General features: G+C 36.4%; 1 protein-coding gene across 4 annotated transcripts in view; it reads right to left on the bottom strand.

Moving 5' to 3' along the window:
* Positions 1–14560, bottom strand: part of Snx27 (sorting nexin 27) — a 75530-nt gene that overhangs the window by 60145 nt on the left and 825 nt on the right. The window lies entirely within an intron of this gene.

The raw sequence follows: 14560 nt of genomic DNA on the forward strand, positions 1-14560 counted from the left end.
AAGAAAATCAAATAAATTCAAGTCAGACACCCTACAATACACCTGACCAGGACCCATATGCCTCAAAAACACAGAAAGACTGAGAAACTTTCATAGCCAAAAAATATCTAAGGAGATATGACAACTAACTAAATATAATGTGGTATCCTGAAGAGGATTCTGAAACAACAAAAAATTAGGTAAAAACTAGGGAATGATGAAGAAACTATGGACTTTAGTTAATAATAATACATCAATGTTAGTTCATTAATTTAAAAAAATATGGTACTGTCAAATGTTCATAATAGGGGAAACTGTGTAGCAAAGCCAAGAAGAGGGAAATATTGGAATTCTACACCATTTGTTCGATTTTTCTATAAATTTAAAACTGTTCTGGTAAATAAAGTCTATTAACATTCAAGAGATTACAATTGAATTGTATACAACAGTATGATTTCAACTTCATAAAAAATGCATAAATACAAAACAGTCAAAACACAATAGCGATTGTGTTACATAAGATTATGGGGTTTTTCCCCCCCTCTTCTATAACATACTTATATTACTTTTCTAATTTAAAAAGGGACAACTCGGGAGGCTGAGGCCCGAGGATCACCAAGTGCAAGGCCGGCCTCGGCAACTTAGCAAGGCCCTCAACAACTAGCAAGACCCTGGCTCAGAAGTAAATGAAAAATAAACAAAAAGGGCTAAGGATGTGCAAATCACCCCTGAGGGTTCAATCCTTAGTACCTCAAGTTTGGGGCCAGTCTCAGCAAACTAGTGAGGCTTTAAGTAATTCAGTGAGACCCCTGGATTCAACACCTACTACCAAAAAATAAAATAAAAAATGAATTTTAAAATTCAAGAATAAAAAGAACCTCAAAAAAAAAATCAAAGTTGATATGAACACCCTTAAACACTAACCCCGCCTGTCAGATGACTTGGACTCCATATAAGTTCATAATGAATAGCTCAATAACAAGACAAAATGAGCTATTCCACTTTCTGCCGTGAAAATAAAACCAAGATCTGAAATCTTCAAATCAGAAAGATGTCATATTTCAGGAGTTAAATATTTTATTTTCACTTAGAAAGCCAGATGCACAAAACAATTTCACCAACTATAAACTTATCTGTTTCTTTGTCTACCAATAAAAAAAAAAATTAAAAAAACAAACAAACAAAAAAAACCTATTTTGCCTCTCTCAGTCATGGTTTAGTATAACCACTGTCCAGCCTCAGCATCTGCCTAATACAAAGGAGCTGGCGTGTATCTCAGGGCAGAGTACATGCATAGCAGGCATGAAGCTCTGGATTTTAAAAAAAACTACATCAAAGTCATAGGGTCCCCAAATTATAATCAATTTGTTTTCTCAAAAAAGTTGGGGGGTGGGGCTGGGGATGTGGCTCAAGCTGTAGCGCGCTCGCCTGGCATGCGTTCGGCCCAGGTTCAATCCTCAGCACCACATACAAACAAAGATATTGTGTTAGTGGAAAACTAAAAAATAAATATTAAAAAATTCTCTCTCTCTCTCTCTCTCACACACACACACATACACACACACTCTCTTAAAAAAAAAAAAAGTTGGGGGGTAAGGGGCTGAGGATTGAACCCTGAAGGGCTTTTCCACTGAAAATATATACCCAGTCCTTTTTATTTATTTAATATTTAATTTTTAGTTGTAGGTAGGAACAATATCTTTATTTTATTATGTTATTTTTATATGATGCTGAGAATCAAACCCAGTGCCTCATACACGCTAGGTAAGTGCTCTACCACTAAGCCACAGCCACAGCCCCTTATTTTTTATTTTTGAGATAGAGTCTCCCTAAATTGCTGAAGATGGTCTTGAACTTGCAATCCTCCTGCCTCAGCCTATCAAATCACTAGATTACAGATGTGTGCCACCAGGCATAAATGCAAGTGTCTTTACACAAATGATAACCAAGTTACATACAATACAAAAACCAATAAATACAAAACAAATATAAAACACCTTATCTTACTCTAATTAGGAGTCATTTTTGGTAAATGAGGGTGGAAACAAATATTAACTGCATATAGATCAAACTGAACAAACTTCCAGCATACTTCACAAATCTTTGGTGCCTTTTTTAAGAATCAAAAGCAACATTCAAAACTTATACCAATTTTTTTTTTTTTTTAAACAGGATCTCATTAAGTTGCTCAGGTTGGCCTGGAACTTTTGGCTCAAGCAATCCTCCCGCCTCAGCCTCCCAAGGAAGGTGCTGTATGCCAATATTTTTAGAGCACTTAAACTTAGAAATTTAACATGGGCAAAAGGGAGTGTTAATAACAGTAAAGTTTGACCTTCACAAAGTTGAGAAACTGAAGTGTGTCAATCAGCATGTGGTGTTCCCAAAATACGAAAAAAGAGAATAACTAATTTGTTGAGTAAGCAGCTTACCCCATCACAGAGATTTACCTTTGGCTGGATGTTCTACTCAAAAAGAATGCTGCCTAGGGGCTGGGTTGTGGCTCAGTGGTAGAGCACTTGTCTGGCACGTGTGAGGCACTGGGTTCGATTCTCAGCACCACAAATAAATAAATAAAGGTTCATTAATAACTAATAGAAATTAAAAAAAAAAAAAAGAATACTGCCTAATGCAGGAAAAGTACAAATAAAGTTTATCTGTTTTTAACCTTATTATCTCCAGCCAGAAGTAACCAGGCCTTATTACTTGCAAAGTGATAGATTCCTCAAAGACTCTAATTCCAAGACAATCGGGCTACAAATATAACCTACTCAGGTAGATTTATTTCTGAATAAATGAATCATATTTGTCATTCAGGAAAAAAAAAGTAAAATAAAGCTTCAGGCTTTAAGATACTTATAAATATAAAAATATAATCAAGCTATTCAGAAAAAAAGTCATTTGATAATTACCTGTGAAGTCAACATAATTACTCGTCATCAAGAATAAAATCAAACTCATTTATTTTTCTCCCAGTAGAATTAAAACTCCAGTCTTCAAATTTTAAAATACACTATTTAAAATTATTAAGGCTATAAATCTTGTTTCAGGTTGCAGGACACACCTAGTTTACAGCTCTTGTCCTGGCATAATTAACTAGGTTCCTTTAAATTCTCAAAATTATCTTTCTTTGTATGATAAACTACAATATGATCCTCCTAGTTTTAGTAGATTCTGTCTCTGGGAGACTCATGTTAAGATACACATGGGACAGGTGCAGTGGCGGCAAGCCTATAATCCCAGCGGCCTGGGAGGCTGAGGCACGAGGATTACAGGTTCAAAGCCAGCCTTAGCAACTCAGTGAGGTCCTAAGCAACTTAGCAAGACCCTATCTCAAAATAGAAAATAAAAAGGGCTGCAGATGTGGCTCAGTGGTTAAGTGTTCCTGGGGTCAGTCCCCAGTACCAGCAACAACAAAAAAAGATACACATGGTCTTTGGGCACCTAGTTCAGATAACTGATGGCAGAAATATATTTTATAGGAACTTGGAAGAATTGTCCTGGGTTTTCTTGTAGGGCAGGGGCTGGCAAGAGACTTCAAGTCAACTGGATCTTAAAAAAGACCTGAGGCTACTATCCTTACCTTTCCTACCAACCCCTGTCTAGTAAGGACCACCTTCTGTGTTTTCTTGCCTTTCCCAAGTTTACTCCAGGACTACAACTGATCTGCTAGATTCCCCCAGATCCTAAGCTTCCTAATGATAATGACTACACATTACACAACTTCTTGTCCCTACTGTCTAATGCCATATTTGTCATATACTAAGCATTCACTAAAATGTTTTTCTGAATAAATGGGAAAAAATTAAGGCAAGCACACAAACACAATGTTTTCCTCTTTACATACTTCTTTACATTTCATTACTTCTTTAGTTTTCCAACTGGTTTCACTATTTAGAGGTATTAAAAATATTGTGCATGCTCAGGCCAAGGACATAGTTCAGTGGTAGAGTATCTGCTTAGCACATGCCAGGCCCCAAATTCAATCCTAGCAACACACACACACACAAAAAAAAAAAAAAAAAAAAAAAAAAAAATACTGTGCAGGCTCTACATTTTTCAAACTTTATTATTAATGGTAATTTTGCTTTATACTACGGCAGGCATATAGAAATTATATATAAGATCAGAAAATGACATTCCACTATGTAAACAATTTCAAAATAAGGATGCTTTCCTTTACTGAAATGCAATGAAAACAGTCATTCGTTTTAATTTTAAAATATAAACATCGATACCAAGGACAGCAAAAGCAAATAAGGAGAAGGAATAAGAAATAAACAGTTAATGATATAAGTGAAGCTGTAGCCAGGTGCAGTGTGGCACACCTCTAATACCAGCTACTGCTGAGACTAACACAGGAGAACTGCAAGTTTGAGGCCAGACCGGCAACTCAGTAGAGACTATCTCAAAACTAAACAGGGTTGGGGATGTGGCTCACTTGCCTAGCATGCCAGAGGCCCAGCGTTCAATTCAAAGTGTGTATGGGGGGTGGTGTGACAGACAAGCTTCTTATTTTATGAAAACTATGAGAATGTTATTGTAACTGGGCGTGGTGGTGCACATCTGTAATCCCAGCAGCATGGGAGGCTGAGGCAGGAGGAGGATCATGGTTCAAAGCCAGCTTCAGCAACATCAAGGTGCTAAGCAACTCAGTGAGACCCTGTCTCTAAATAAATCACAAAATAGGGCTGGGGATGTGGCTCAATGGTCAAGTGCCCCTGAGTTAAATCCCTGGTACCAAAAAAAAAAAAAAAAGTTGTAATTACTTTTTTTTTTTAATATTTATTCTTAAGTTTTAGGTGGACACAATATCTTTATTTTACATTTATATGGAACCCAGTGCCTCATGCATGCCAGGCAAGCACTCTACAACCAAGCCACAATTCCATACTGCTTCACCTCATGAAAACTAAATGCACCACACTTGATATTAAAAAAAAAAAAAAGACACGCCTTTACTCACCTGTGAGAGGCTAAATAATTACCACTAATGTTTTAAAGACTGTTCTGATATTGATTTCAAAAATATAACACTGATTTATTTTGTTTAAATAAGACGTTTTTTTTTTTAATTTTCATTAACTTTATCAGCATATAGCAACTCTATGATAGTCTATTAAAAAAGAGAAGGAGGGGAGCTGGGGCTGGGGCTCAGCAGTAGAACACTTGCCTAGCCCGTGAGAGGCCCTGGGTTCGATCCTCAGCACCACATAAAAATAAATAAATAAAGATATTGTGTCCATCTACAACTAAAAAATAAATATTTAAAAAAAAGAGAGAGAGAGAAGGAGGGACTGGGGTTGAGGCTCAGTGGCCCAGCACTTTCCCTAGCTTGTGTGAGGCACTGGGTCTGAGCCTCAGCACCACATAAAAATAAATAAATAAAACAAAGATTGTGTCCATCTACAACTAAAAATTTAGAGAGAGAGAGAGAGAGAGAGAAGGAGGCTAGACTTAACAATAGGTTACTTCTTCACATGCAGAAAAATGAATGTTAGAAATGGAAAGGTGGGGCTGGGGCTGGGGCTCAGTGGTTGAGCTCCTGCCAGCATGTGTAAGGCACTAGGTTCGATTCTCAGCACCACATAAAAATAAATAAATAAATAAAAATAAAGGTTCATCCACAACTAATGAAAGAAAGAAAGAAATGGGAAAGTTGCGGGGGGAGGGGGGGCTGAACATCTCTCTGTTATTCTGTCTTTTTATTTTAATATTTATTCTTTAGTTGTACACAATACCTTTATTTTATTTATTTTTATGTGGTGCTGAGGATCGAACCCAGGGCCTCGCACGTGCTAGACGAGTGCTCTACCGCTGAACCACAACCCCAGCCCTCTCTCAGTTATTCTCTAGCAAAACAAATACAAATCCCAAATCATTTCCTAACACCAACTCAGAGTTTGAGATCTGCTACATTTTGAATAATTGCCTACACATGGCCAATTTAAGCACAATCCCCAAATGTTTTTGATTTGGTAGACTGATTACAGTAAAAATTAAAAGAATAAAACCTACCAGTTTAATCAACAACCTTGGTTTGCAAGTCAGGTAAACTATCAAAGAAGGAATCAACCTTCTGAAATTCAATTTCACTACAATTTCTAAATTACTATAGAATGAAATTAAAAATATTATTTCTCATGTGATATGATAAATTTATTCTGGGGCTACAGAACCACCAACCACCCATTTCCTAAATATTCAATTCTTCAATTCAACCCAAGAGGCATTGTGCATGGATATGAATAGTAAAGCTATCACTTCTACTACTACTACTACTACTACTACTACTACTACTACTATGGAAGGAAGGAAGGAGCTCAATCTTGGTCCATGAAAGATAACCTTTAAAAATTAATAACAAAAGATTACTTTTGAAGGGATATAAAGCTTTAGCACTCAAATAGCATCTTTTAATAGAAATTAAATTTGGGCAATTTATTTTGGAAGCTGAAGAAAAGAGACTACAGTTTCTGTAAGCCTATAATTAGAAAAAAAAAAAAAAAAGAAAGAAAGAAAGGTACAGTAGTAGGGCCTTTCTCAAGTCAGTAATTTAAAAGATAGTTGGATAGACAGGGAAATGTAGAATAATCTATTAGCACATAACTCACGAAGGAAACTTTAGTGTCACATTTCCTTGGACTCAAAATACCAAAGAGACAGAACAAAACTACTTGCTGTTTTGCAGGTTACTTACCTTAGAAAAACAGATTCAAAACATTTTTAACCCTATCAGACTTGAAATGACTATAATATTGGGTAAAAACTAAGCAATCCTCAGAGTACATTCAGTTGACAAACTTTACAAGTGATAAATTTTCTAGATTTTTAAACTGATCAGCAAAAGTAGTAGAAAAAGTTTCCAAAATTTCTAAGAGATCATCACATTTTCCAAGATATCCAAATACTTAATCCATCTCCCAATTTTTAAAACATACTAAATATAACTAAAACTGGTTAGACACAGAATATAAAAGCACTGCAGTATGGGGAGGGGTGGTTCCTCGGTATTTTCATTGAATAGTTCTGTAAGAATAATCAGCCTCTTGAAAGCAGCTGGAGAGTATCCACATAAGCAGCTGACTCTCTGCAGATGGCTCTGTACTTTTCCAAAGGGAAGTAAGCAAATTACTTGTGTATCAAGTCCATAGAATACACAGATCTGTTGTTCTAGCTCTGAGGTCTGATACAACAATTTAAAAATTTTTCAGATAAGGCTGGAAGTGTGGTAGAGTGAATGCTCAGCTATGTGAAAAGTCCTGGGGTCAACACCAAAAAAAAAAAAAAAAAAAAATCAGATAGCTTAAGCAAAAATGAATGATTTCTTAAAAGATGTTTTCATAACAGAAGTTCAAAGGAGGAAATACATATAAGGGCACTCAAATACAGCTCCTTACTTAGCAACTCAATACCTAGCCAATAGGTACACTTCCTCAACTAATAATTATTTAGCTGGCAAACAAGTAATGAACAAGACATTAAATAAAAGACTTAAATTAAAGTAGTAATCATCAAATCAGAGGAACAGAGTTGGAAAAAAATTAAACCTAAAACAAAACATCAAGAACAAGTGGGCCTGTAGCCTATAAGCATGAAAATATTGCCAGGCATGATGGAGCACACCTATAATCCCAGTGAGGCAGAAGGCTAAGGCAAGAGGATCATGAATTAGAGGCCAGCCTCAGAACTCAGCAAGAACCTCAGCTAGCGAGACCTTATTTCAAAATTTAAAAAGAACTGGGGAAATAATTCAGTGGTACAATCAGTGGTTCAATTTCTAGTATCCAGTACCAAAAAAGGAAGAAAAGAAAATATAATCAACTGTAAACCCAACAATAATCATTGTTATTTAAAACATAAGACGGGCTGGGGATGTGGCTCAAGCGGTAGCGCGCTCGCCTGGCATGCGTGTGACCCGGGTTCGATCCTCAGCACCACATACACACAAAGATGTTGTGTCCGCCGAAAACTAAAAAATAAATATTAAAAAATTTCTCTCTCTCTTTAAAAAATAAATAAATAAATAAAACATAAGACAAAGAAATACGATGTTTCGGAAACTGGATTGTAAAATGTATGCCAACCAGCTTCTCATCAGCTGTTTCTAATGCTGTGTGTTAGAGCTTAGTTGTTCTGTTCCCTTCTTTATATAGTATAAGACAGTCCAAGAGACTGGGTGCTCTGAAATTCTTCTAATTCTAAGTGACTTTCCTCTTAGGCCTTGGAAAAGCTATTCAACCTATTCTGGTAAATAATAATAAATAAATTCACAGGAAGTCTTGGGTATTAATGCACATACAACTATATTCTAAGCTCATAAACAGAAATCCAAACATCTTAGCATTGCATTCAAACCCCTTTTTGATCTCACTTCAACCTTCCTTTCCAGTTTCTATCACCACATTGACTACAAACAGAAACTTCAGGCCCCTAACTTGCCTAAGAACTTTTCACATCTTCCTCTCTTTGGTCACACAATTTCCTCAGCCTGTGAAATCCTTCCACTTTCTCTGCTACTGGAATTCTACTGTCTTTCAGTTACAGTTGAAAAGCCTCTATGACCTCTCTTCTCCACTAATACTCTAAGCACATTCACTTATTCCTTTAAATTCCCATTGTGCATTTCATTCACCTACGTTCCTTCATTTTGCTTTACATAAAGTAAATTGTTATTTGTACCTTCTCCACTGCAGTGTAAGCTGCTCAAAAGCAGGGACACTGACTCACAAGCCTAGCAGTACTTTCACATAGTTTGTGCTTAATTGTGAAACCAGATTGAACACGAGCTAGTAGTGGGCCAACATCAGGAAAAGTGATGCCTAAATCAATGTTTTTCAGACAGTGAATCACAACCTAACAAGTTGTGAGATTAATGTTATGGGCCACCATTCGCATTCAAAAAACAAAAACTAAACAAAACAACCAAATATTGAACAGACTAAAAAAATACCAGAATCCCTGATACCGTAAATACAGTTTTGGTGAAACTTGTTTGTTTCAGGTGGTTTGTTGTTGCTGCTGCAAATGTACTGGGTTGTAATCTCTTGCTGTGAGATGCAATTTTTGAAAAAATATTTTAAACTGCACAAACATTTTTTCCAAATGTGGGCTAGAATTGTACCACCCATAAATAGTCTCTTACTGAACTGCCTGACTGAAGCACAGAAAGCATCTACATGGCTGACAGCTGAGAAACAGAATAAACTTAACTGGCTCTTACCTAAACCACTACAATATCCTTTGTCAGTAATGCCATCATCTAATGAATGAACTCACCACAGTTCATGCTCAAAAAGCACTTTGCTGTGATCATAAATTATAAAGTGTTTGCTTGTCAATTAAGTCTCTTTGCTTATCTACAAGATCGTAAGAATTATTCCCAATGAGACTTATCTTTAAAAATAATTATCCTTTGAGAGCATGGTAACAAGCTCTAAACTGAAACAAACCAGGAAAGACAACTGTTCACAACAATTTATAAGACCCAGACAAATCTTTATGCTAGTAAAGAAAGATCTTTTCCTGGTTACTGCAATCTGTGGAAGTGATTTCTGAGGAAAGTGTAATGCTGTTTTCAAATCAGTATTATTTGTTTGCAACTTTAACTACACATGAAATTAGAAGTATTTTTGAAGTTACAATTATGATTGTCATGCTCTCTTCACTGACAACCAGTAAAGATACCAACAATAAGGACAAAGAAGATTGCTTTGGTCCCCCATCTCTTATCCAATTAACAACAGGAGATAAAGGGTAAATAAATATATAAGATTATTACATTTCACTATGGTAGAACCAAAGTTCAATTGCTATCCAAGTTTATAAGAATGTAACTGAATTTTAACAATTATAAATTAAGTAATAACAATCAAGAATAGTTGACTATTAATAGTCAATAGCTGAAAAATCAAAGAAATGGAAAATATTTAGAATGCAAAGACCTGCCTTTAATTCTGACTGCTACTCATTAGTGCAAAACTCAGTTTTCCTCTTACAAAGTGGGGTAATTTTACTCATATTCAGTCAGCAAGTATTTATTGGGAAATACCTTCTATATGCCACCAGACATTTGGCTAGAGGGTCAATAAATACAGAATGTCTGATAAAATACCTGCCCTCAAAGGAGTTTATAATTTCCCTCCCAGGGCTGTTGTGAAGTTCAAATGCAAAAACAATGCAAACAGTTAACACACTGTACACATTGCAGAGCAGAATAATGATTATGATTGTTTGTTCTACCTCTTAACAACCCACCTTTATTGCAAGAGCTTAGCAAGATCCAATAAGTAAAGTATACATAATCAGGTAGAATAGTTAGTACTTTTCTGATTTTCTACTTAGGCTGGAATTCAAAAGCCTAAAAAAAAAAAAAAATCACTATTTGTTAGCATATTCTTTCCTCATGACTCTCAACATAACCATAGTGATAAAATGAACTGAGAATGATGGTACCTCTAGTGTTGCTCTGGGCATGTGGCTCTGTATGTGGGTTGCATTCCCTAATCTGGCAAAGGAGTAAAAAATACAGATTTCTAGGTCTCATGCAAGACCTATTTAATCACAATTCTTAAAAGGTAAGCCTGAGAATCTATGCTTTCAACAAGAACACCCAAGTGATTCCTACATGCACAAAAACGAGAACTACTGCCATAAAATCTTCCTCTGATCAATAAAGCATTTCAAACACTATTACCAAAATCTACCTGGAAAATGTGAGCCAAACAGAATTCAGTTACAATTAAGAAAGCAGCTCTTGAGAAGTTACTTAGCAGTCAATGTTATATGAATCACACAACTTGTAAAAATACTTCTTGTGGCACCAATGTCGTATCTTTTTATTCAATGATGTTCAAATTTTCACACAAAACAAAGCAAAAAAGTTGACTCTCAATAAGAAAATTTATATAGGTACCCTAATTTAGCTTATGGTTTAATTTTAACAAGGGAAATCTGATGGGTGTATTATCTGAAAGCTATCGAGTAGGAAAACGTTTATTTTCTGATTAGTGTAAGTATATCATGTGATTTTGAATGCTAGCAAACCAACCATAGGGGTCCATGATTAAAGATCACACTATCCAAATACCAAAGAGACAAAAGAAACAGCCAAGAGACAAATCTAATCCCTCAAAAATCTAGGCAATCCCAAATCCAAATTCACAGCACACTAAAAGCTTCATAAAGGCATTCCTCAAGAAATCAAAAGCCCTTGGAATTACTTTAACCTTAAGAAAATTAACTTGAAGTCAATTACTTCACATACTATGTAATTAGCACAAAGACATTTATTTGGGGTCCATTTGTTGAAAGCATCCTTCACACATTAGCCTCCAGGTACACACACATCAAAGGGAAAACACTCAGTGTATGTTACACCTGGAAAAATTACAAGGTGGAGACTAATGTTGCTAGTCAAGAAAACTTTCCATCTGTAGTAAAATTCAGAGCCCAGAGGGCTTCTTCATACTGCACTACCAAGTCCTGCAACATGAATCTCTCTGGAACCAGTTTTGATAGGAAAAAGGACTAAACCAGACTGACTCCAATAATAGTTTAATGATAGTTCCAAGATTCAGTGAAGACAGAACCTTGATAAGCAGATTCTAAAAGGATCACAGAGACTCAGCCTCTTACTTGTATCCAAACTTATATCCCCTTAAATCTCAGTCACTATTCTTTCATGCCTCTATAAGTGTAATATATGGAAATTGGAATAAAACAAATTTGTACATAGAGGGAAAAGGTTTAAAATAGGCAAGTCTTAAACAGCAAAGTCCACCTACAACCTGACACACAATAATCTACAGAATGATAATCTACCTATCCCTAACTCAGACCCCACCTGGCACTTCATCAACATGGAAAATATTCCTGGGACAACAGAGAGGCTGACTTAAAGAAGAGGCAAATGAAAGTTCTAAAGAGTGTTGTCTAAAGAATGCTTATGGAAACTCAGCATCAATCAAATCCGATCAAAACAAGCTGCAGGTACAGAAAGAACAATGTCTTTTTGGTGGTTTATTTCCTCCTCTCACATGAAAACCTAAGGAAAAGATGCGGACAAAAAAGGAAACAACAAACAAACAAGAATCTATATAGATGAGGTTTCAGAGATTTAACCCTTTGGTTAGTTTGTGTTACAACTATCACTACCTCCCACTACAGTATCAGAGAAGTTCCAAATAATTTGGATATCAAAATATAGTGGGAAGGGTGAGAAATCAATTCCAGGAAGATTTCTGATCATCACAACTTTCCAGAGAAGATTGTCCTATCCCCCTGCCCTTTAAAGGAGACAAAGTTCTCCACTCATTACTAGGGATGTGCTAAAAAGAAATGTCTTTTCTCTAGAAGGAAAAGACTTCCTAGGTTCCTAGCTTGGAACCTAGAGCTGAGGCAAGTCCATCTACCTGTCCTACAGGATCATCTGGGGTCTCCCTTACAGCACCTAATTTATACCTGGGCTTTACTGCAGAAAGTATAATAAAGGAAAGAAGCCACCAACTTCGTTTGTGTGTGTGTGTGGGGGGCGTGTTTTATATATATATATATATATATATATATATATATATATATATGTGTGTATATATATATATATATATATATATATATGTGTGTGTATATATATATATATATATATATATATATATAGCAGATCACCTTAGCTGTAATCACCTACAGAATTTTATTTAAGTTTGGTTCCTTTAGATCCTATAAAGAGTAAATAATTTAAAACTTTATAATAGATCTTGCTGGGGGCAGTGGCACACACCTATAATCCCTGTGGCTGAGGCAGGAGGATTGCGAGTTCAAAGCCAGCCTCAGCAAAAGCAAGGTGCTAAACAACTCAGTGAGACCCTGCCTCTAAATAAACTACAAAATAGGGCTGGAACATGGCTCTGTGGTTGAGTGCCCCTTGGTTCAATCCCTGATACCAAAAAAAAAAAAAAAAACTTTATAATAGATCTATAATTTTAAATACATTGTCTAAAAATAAACAGCTGGATCCAAAGGGAAAGGAAAATGACAATTCCAAGAGCTTCTATCAGAAGAAAACATTAACTACAGATTTTCAGTTATCTTAGAAATCAAAGGTCATTATTATATTCTATATATGAATGTCCTGCCCCTCCAAAAGACTAAGAATATATTTGCAGATTACTAGAAAATAGTATGTAGGACACTAATGAGAAAAGAAATCATCTATTTATAGAAAGAACAAGAAAGGTATAATATCTTCAAAGACATATTTTGGTGACCTATTCTTTTTGAGGTAAAAGAGATGAGGAAGAAAAAATGAGTAGATACTCTAGATTAAGACCATCAAGGGTAAGAGCAGAGGCACAAGATGAATAAGAAGGGACTCCTATATAAGACCAGACTCTGGCTGGCTGGCATTGTAGCTCAGCGGTACAGAGCTCGCCTAGCACATGTGAGGCACTGGGTTCAATCCTCAGCACCACATAAAAATGAAATAAAGATACTGTGTCCACCAAGAAAAAAAAAAAAAAAAAAAGATCAGACTCTTCAAGATACCATATCTTTACAAACCTTGGGTAAACCTGCTATTTTAAAAGAGCAAAGACAGATAGTTGTGGAAATTACAATTAAAATGTTTTTTAAAAATTGAGAGACTTGTCAGCATGAAGCAAGACAATAAAAGTAAAAAAAAGAATATATAATATAGAGGCAGTAAGAAGAGAAGTACAGAATTGAAGATTGCTAGAGAGAACGGAGACAATGAGAACATAAACCTCTCCAAGTCAATCAGCAACCACGATATGAATTTTAATACCAAGTACAAAAATATGAATGTAACACCTAGATTAGGGCAGTGGAGGAAGTCTGCATAGAAACTGCAAGACAAGACAGCAATCTCTGAGCTTTAAGGGATGCAGTGGGGAACTAAGGATGAATGATGGGGGAGGGACTGCAGCAGGGGAAGAGGGTGGGTTGCAGCAGCAGAAAGGGCCTTAAAAAGAGAAGAAAGGGAGTACAACCTATAGGAGAGAAATGGGATAAAGTCAAGTATGGGATCCCAAGAGCATGGAATAGAAGAGAAAATGGAACTGGGCATGCACTAAAAACGTGCAGAAGTCAAGGACCCAAAAAGGGGTTGTAGTTTGGGGAAAGTAGAAGCTAGACAGCTCCACCATAAACCGTACTCAAAAGAAGTGTGAGTCTAGGGCAGCAGTGAAGATAGGAGGTCAGTACAGGGATGCACTCAGATGCAGTCAGGGTATAATACCAGAACTACGGAACCCCCAGTTCACCCCCACCAAAAAGCATGCAAGGGTCAGAAAAGAAGGTGTACTGTTGGGGTCATGAATACAAAAAGGAGGGGAAGAAAGGACAAGAGGTAAATGGGAAACACTGGGGGTGCTTAACCGTAAGGGAAAGGGTGACGGGGAAAGAAAAAGAAGTGGAGTAAGAGATGTTTCCGGAGGTGAAGTGGGAGCAGACCGAGAGGTCCTGCTTACTTGGTCTAGAGGGCAGAAGGGACAGTCCACAGGGACTGAGGGGAGTGGCGGGGAACAGGAAACTATGATGCTAAAGACAAGAACTTGAGGAAGACACGATC

The sequence above is a fragment of the Marmota flaviventris genome, chromosome 10 (genome assembly GCF_047511675.1).
Source record: "Marmota flaviventris isolate mMarFla1 chromosome 10, mMarFla1.hap1, whole genome shotgun sequence".
Classification (NCBI taxonomy): domain Eukaryota; kingdom Metazoa; phylum Chordata; class Mammalia; order Rodentia; family Sciuridae; genus Marmota; species Marmota flaviventris.